We start from the raw sequence: 7,529 nt of genomic DNA, 5'->3' as shown, positions 1-7,529 counted from the left end.
ATTTGGATATTGATACGCCGACCTCCTGGAGAGTGTTGTTCACTTGGTTGGCTGTTGTGAAGGGGTTTCTCTTCATCATGGAGATTATTCTGCGATCATCCACCACTGTTGTCTTCCGTGGGTGCCCAGGTATTTTTGGATAGATGAGTTCACCAGTGCTTTCTTTCTTTCTCAGGATGTACCAAACTGTAGATTTTGCCACTCCTAATATTGTAGCAATTTCTCGGATGGGTTTTTTCTGTTTTCGCAGCTTAAGGATGGCTTGTTTCATCTGCATGGAGAGCTCCTTTGACCGCATGTTTACTTGACAGCAAAACCTTCCAAATGCAAGCACCACACCTCAAATCAACTTCAGGCCTTTTATCTGCTTAAATGAGAATGACATAACAAAGGGATTGCCCACACCTGTCCATGAAATAGCCTTGGAGTCAATTGTCCAATTACTTTCGGTCCCTTTAAAAACAGGGTGGCACATGTTAAGGAGCTGAAATTCCTAAACCCTTCATCCAATTTTAATGTGGATACCCTCAAATGAAAGCTGAAAGTCTGAACTTCAACTGTATCTGAATTGTTTTGTTTAAAAATTCATTGTGGTAATTTCTATACCCAAAATTAGAAAAATGTCATCTCTGTCCAAATATATATGGACCTAACTGTATACTACGTGGTTGTGCAATATACTACGTGAACATACATATTCTAGAATACCCGATGCGTTAGAATCAGGCCACCATCTAGTTTAAAATAAAACAATAAAGAAATCAAACCAGCTCAGAATCGCCCATTCTATCAATAAAAAAAGGATCAACCTGATCGTTAAACGGTGTAGTGATATAAAAAGTTGAAATGCCAGAATTAATTAATTTTTTTGGTAGCCGCAACTTTGTATTAAAATGCAATAACGGGCGATCAAAAGAACATATCTGCACCAAAATGGTATCATTAAAAACGTCAGTTCAGCACACAAAAAATAAGTCCTTACTCAACCCAAGATTATGAAAAATAGAGACACTACGAGTATTGGAAAATTGTGCAATATTTTTTTTTTTAGCAAAGTTTGGAATTTTTTTCACCACTTAAATAAAAAAGGACATGTTTGGTGTCTATGAACTCATAATGACCTAGAGAATCATAATGGGGCAGGGCAGTTTTAGCATTTAGTGAACCTAGCAAAAAAGCCAAACAAAAAACAAGTGTGAGATTGCACTCATTTTGCAATTTCACCGTACTTGGATTTTTTTTCCCATTTTCTAGTACAGGACATGGTAAAACCAATGATGTCGCTCAAAAGTACAACTGGTCCTGCAAAAAATAAGCCCTCATATGGCCATATTGATGAAAAATAAAAAAGTTATGGCTCTGGGAAGGAAGGGAGCAAAAAACAAAAACGCAAAACCGAAAAAAGCTCCGGGGTGAAGGGGTTAAACTAGGATCTGCAGGAGGAAGATTGTTGTGCTACAAAGGGGATACATAGAATAGATAGAGAGAGTAATGCTATGTGCACACGTTGCGGATTAGGCTTAGGAATTTTTGGTGCGGATTCTGCTTCTCCTGGCAGAAAACGCACCTGCAGATTTGTTGCATTTTTTGTGCAGTTCCGCAGCGTTTTTGTGCGTTTTTGCTGTGGTTTTCTTGCAGATGTGCTGCGTTTTTTTACCCCTGCGGTTTTCTATAATGGAATGGGTACAAAAACGCTGCAGGTTCACAAAAAAGAAGTGACATGCTACTTCTTTTAAACCGCAGTGTTTCCGCAGCGGGATTTTCCGCAAAGTGTGCACAGCATTTTTTTTTTCTCATTGATTTACATTGTACTGTAAATCGATTGCGGATCTGCAGCGTTTCTGCACCTCAAAAAACGCTGCGGATCCACAGAGAATCCACAACGTGTGCACATACCCTTAGACAGTAGGGGTCAATGAGCATTTATGGGGGGCGGGGACATGAAAGGAACATAGGAAGGTGAGGAGGAGTAATAAATGTTCTAATAATATTAAATGTCTGACAAATGCAAACAATATAAATGAATTGGAGACCCTTATATCAACAACAGTATACGATGTGATGGTATTACAGATATCTGGGTGGACAAAAGCCATGACTGGGCGAGAAAGGTAAATGGTTTATGTTTGTCACACTACATTTAGAAAGGACAGGAAAGACAGAAAAGGTACAGTGGTGTGTATTTTCTTTAAATCCAACTTAACAACTGTGCTCAATGATGACATTGGGGGATCTGCGACAATGTAGTGTCAGTGTGGGTAAATGTGCATGGGGATGGCAATAATGGAAAGCTGCTAATTAAAGTTTGCTACAAGCCTCTTAATATTGTTAAACAGGTAGAGGATGAAATGCTGCAAATTAAAAGGGCAGCAAATAATATTATGGTCCTTATTATGGGGGATTTTAACTATCCAGACATTCAATGAGACATAGAATCTTCTGGTTGTGCTAAAAGCTACAATTTCTTATGCACAGTTCAGGACAATTCCCTCTGTCAGCTGGTAGATGAACCAACCAGGGGAGGTATCTGCTGGATCTGGTTCTGTCAGATAGACCAGATACAATTTCAGATCTACAGGTCAGGGAGCATTTGGGAAGCAGTGACCATAATATGGTAAGTTTCAATGTAATCTTCAATTAATCATTCAAAAGGGGAAATTCAAGAACCTGGAAGTTCAGGAAAGCTGATTTTAACAAATTAAGGGAAGAGCTTAATTGTGTAGACAGGGACCATTCCATGGTAACTGTAGAAACCAAAAATGTTTAATGATATAGTAATAGAATCCTATTCATTGACTCCAAGCAGGGAGGGGGGAACACAGGAGAAAAGTTTTCCCCAAGTTGTGAAGTTGCTCCCCTGAAGGATGGACGCGCTCAAGTCTGCGGGAAGGGAGATCATCAGGAGCCCCAGCATCGCCAAGCAGTCGTGGGGTGGCGGGCGGCACAAGAAGCTTCCAGAAAATTGGACAGATTCCAGGGAAACTCTGTTAGAAGGAATGCTGTTTCATCTGAAGTATTTGGGAATGACCTTGGTAGAACAACCGAAAGGGGAAGAATTGTCTGCAGCTGCGGTGAAGAGGATTGTAGAAACAGCTTAAGCAGGTGGAAAGAAACTACAGAAGGTGCTTTTAAAAGTGACTCCTCGAGGAATAATCCTTCATGACAGCATCACCAACAAGCTGATTGAAAACGTGTCCATTTATAAAATATCATATTGTACAGCTGATAAGTTACATGACAAAGTCTTTGCCTACATTGCTCAAAGCCAACAGAATGAAACCTTGGAATGCCATGCCTTTCTCTGTACGAAGCGAAAAATGGCGGTTACATTAACAGTCGCACAAGCTTTTAAAGTGGCATTTGAGTTCTGGCAAGTTTCCAGAGATGGTAAAGAGAAAAGAGAGAAATCTGGCTCTGATGGTGAATGGACAAGTAGTTCTCAATCAGAAGGGTCCTCAAGTAATAGAATCCTGTAGAAAATGTATACCCTCTGGAAATAAAATGTCCAGGAATAAAAAGAAACCATAAAAAGGCAGTACAAAGTTTAATATGCCAAAAGAAAAATGCATTCAAAATCTTTAAGGCCGAGAATGCAGAAATAGCATTTCAGGAGTATAAAGATCTCAATAAGAAATGTAAAAAAAAATCAAGCCAGTAATGTTATCTACAGAGAAATAAATTGCCAACAACACCAAAATAAATCCCAACAAATATTACAAATACATAAATGACAAAAAGAAAAAAAAAGATTGTATTGGTCCCATAAAAGATGATAATTAGATAATTATAGAGGACAACGAAAAGGCTGAGATATTAAACAGGCACTTTTCATCTATGCTTACCAATGAACTGTCTGCTTAAGGGATCTTTCAACATGGCAAAAATCAAAGTTCACCACCTGATATACAGTGATGGAAATAATTATTTGATCCCTTGCTCAATTATTTGATCTCTCAATGTTAAAATTAACCTACCATTAAAATTATAGACTGTTCATGTTTTTGTCAGTGAGCAAACTTGCAAAATCAGCAAGGGATCAAATACTTATCTCCCCCACTCTATGTATATGACAATTCTTTTGCTTTCCCCGTGACTCATAATCCAGAAATCTCAGTGGCTGGATGAAGGATGGAAGAGTCTGTCTGGATCCCAGAAGCTCACTCAGCTTTTAAGGACACACACTGGTTACAAGCAAACAGGTCACAGGTGAGGATGTTACGCATCACTGGGAACGGAAGCTGGTGGCAGAATTGCACGAATCGGGACAGCTTCGATGGACGCTGGAGGGTGAGTATATAACTATTTTTTATTTTAATTTTTTTTTAACAGGGATATGGTGCCCATACTTCTATATACTACGTGGGCTGTTATGACCTGGTGGTGAGGACAATAATGGACCTGGTGGTTAAGAGCACACGGAATGACCTGATAGTTACTAATAATACAGACAAGCTCTGAGACGTGGGAACTCTGCTGACCGCAATCCCTAATCCTATCACACACACTAGAAATAGCCGTGGATTGCTCCTAACGCTCCCTATGCAACTCGTCACAGCCTAATGAACTAGCTAGCCCTAGAGATAGAAAAATAAAGCCTACCTTGCCTCAGAGAAATTCCCCAAAGGAACAGGCAGCCCCCCACATATAATGACTGTGAGTTAAGATGAATATTACAAACACAGAGATGAAATAGATTTAGCAAAGTGAGGCCCGACTTACTGAACAGACAGAGGATAGGAAAGGTAACTTTGCGGTCAGCACAAAAAACTACAAAAAGACCACGCAGAGGGCGCAAAAAGACCCTCCGCACCGACTCACGGTGCGGAGGCGCTCCCTCTGCGTCCCAGAGCTTCCAGCAAGCAATACAAAATCAAAATAGCAAGCTGGACAGAAAAAATAGCAAACAGAGAAAAACAAGCAGGAACTTAGCTTCTGCTGGGAAGACAGGTCATAAGAACGATCCAGGAGCGAACTAGACCAATACTGGAACATTGACAGGTGGCATGGAGCAATGATCTAGGTGGAGTTAAATAGAGCAGCCAGCTAACGAATTAACCTCGTCACCTGTGGAAGGAACATCAGAAGCCGCAGCCCCACTCACAACCACCAGAGGAAGCCCATGGACAGAACCAGCCGAAGTACCATTCATGACCACAGGAGGGAGCTTAACAACAGAATTCACAACAGTGGGCTGTGTTATATACTGCGTGGGCTGTGTTATATACTGCGTGGGTTGTGTTATATACTGCGTGGCCTGTGTTATATACTACATGGGCTGTGTTATATACTACGTGGGCTGTGTTATATAGTACGTGGGCTGTGCTGTATATTATGTGGGCTGTGTTATATACTGCCTGGTTGCTATATACTACGTGGGCAATGTTATATACTGCGTGGGCTGTGTTATATACTGCGTGGGCTGTGTTATATACTGCATGGGCTGTGCTATATATTACGTGGGCTGTGCTATATATTACGTGGGCTGTGTTATATAATACATGGCTGCTATATGCTACGTAGGCTGTGCTATATACTACGTGGGCTGTGTTATATACTGCCTGGCTGCTATATACTATGTGGGCAGTGTTATGGACCTGGTGGTTAGGAGCACCCGGAACGACCTGATGGTTAAACTAACACAGGACAAGCTCTGGGAAGTGGGAGCTCTGCTGACCGCAACCCCTAATCCTATCACACACACTAGAAATAGCTGTGGAGCGTACCTAACTCTACCTAGACGCCTCTTCACAGCCTAAAAGCTAACTAGCCCTAGAGATAGAAAATAAAGCCTACCTTGCCTCAGAGAAATTCCCCAAAGGAAAAGGCAGCCCCTCACATATATTGACTGTGAGTTAAGATGGAAGTCACAAACACAGAAATGAAACAGGTTTCAGCAAAGGAGGCCAGACTAACTAAACAGACTGAGGGTAGGTAAGGTATCTTTGCGGTCAGCACAAAAAACTACAAAAAGACCACACAGAGTGTGCAAAAAGTCCTCCGCACCGACTCACGGTGCGGAGGTGCCACTCTGCATCCCAGAGCTTCCAGCTAGCAAGGCAAAATCATGATAGCAAGCTGGACAAGAAAACAATGAACGAATAATTAACTAGCAGGGACTTAGCTTCTGCTGGAGTAGACAGGTAACCAGAAAGATCCAAGAGCGAACTGAACCAGTACAAGAACATTGACAGCTGGCATGGAGTAACGATCTGAGTGGAGTTAAATAGAGCAGCCAGCTAAAGAATAAACTAAGTCACCTGTGGAAGGAACCTCAGAAGCAGCAGCTCCACTCACAGCCACCAGAGGGAGTCCATGGACAGAACTCGCCGAAGTACCATTCATGACCACAGGAGGGAGTTCGATAACAGAATTCACAACAGTACCCCCCCTTGAGGAGGGGTCACCGAACCCTCACCAGAGCCCCTAGGCCGATCAAGACGAGCCAAATGAAAGGCACGAACTAGATCGGCAGCATGAACATCAGAGGCAAAAACCCAGGAATTATCTTCCTGACCATAACCCTTCCACTTGACCAGGTACTGGAGTTTCCGTCTCGAAATACGAGAATCCAAAATCTTCTCCACCACATACTCCAACTCCCCCTCGACCAACACCGGGGCAGGAGGATCAACGGATGGAACCACAGGTGCCACGTATCTCCGCAATAACGACCTATGGAACACATTATGGATGGCAAAAGAAGCTGGAAGGGCCAAACGAAATGACACAGGATTGAGAACTTCAGAAATCTTATACGGACCAATGAAACGAGGCTTAAACTTAGGAGAGGAAAACTTCATAGGAACATAACGAGACAACAACCAAACCAAATCCCCAACACGAAGTCGGGGACCAACACAGCGCCGGCGGTTAGCGAAACGTTGAGCCTTCTCCTGGGACAATGTCAAATTGTCCACCACATGAGTCCAAATCTGCTGCAACCTGTCCACCACAGTATCCACACCAGGACAGTCCGAAGGCTCAACCTGCCCTGAAGAGAAACGAGGATGGAAACCAGAATTACAGAAAAAAGGCGAAACCAAAGTAGCCGAGCTGGCCCGATTATTAAGGGCGAACTCAGCCAAAGGCAAGAAGGACACCCAATCATCCTGATCAGCAGAAACAAAGCATCTCAGATATGTTTCCAAAGTCTGATTAGTTCGTTCGGTTTGGCCATTTGTCTGAGGATGGAAAGCCGAAGAAAAAGACAAATCAATGCCCATCTTAGCACAAAAGGACCGCCAAAACCTCGAAACAAACTGGGAACCTCTGTCCGAGACGATGTTCTCCGGAATGTCATGCAAACGAACTACATGCTGGAAAAACAATGGCACCAAATCAGAGGAGGAAGGCAATTTAGGCAAGGGTACCAAATGGACCATCTTAGAGAAGCGATCACAAACAACCCAAATGACCGACATCCTTTGAGAGACAGGGAGATCTGAAATAAAATCCATGGAAATGTGCGTCCAGGGCCTCTTCGGGACCGGCAAGGGCAAAAGCAACCCACTGGCACGAGAACAGCAGGG

At 42.6% G+C, this 7,529-nt stretch overlaps 1 pseudogene; it reads left to right on the top strand.

The window, feature by feature from the left end:
• Positions 1-2,817: 2,817 nt before the first annotated feature.
• Positions 2,818-3,476, top strand: LOC138674506 (low density lipoprotein receptor adapter protein 1-B-like; annotated as a pseudogene).
• Positions 3,477-7,529: the final 4,053 nt, after the last annotated feature.

Source organism: Ranitomeya imitator, chromosome 4, assembly GCF_032444005.1.
Source record: "Ranitomeya imitator isolate aRanImi1 chromosome 4, aRanImi1.pri, whole genome shotgun sequence".
Lineage (NCBI taxonomy): Eukaryota > Metazoa > Chordata > Amphibia > Anura > Dendrobatidae > Ranitomeya > Ranitomeya imitator.
Note: the sequence above shows the minus strand (reverse complement) of the source record. Positions and strands in the feature narration are given on the sequence as shown.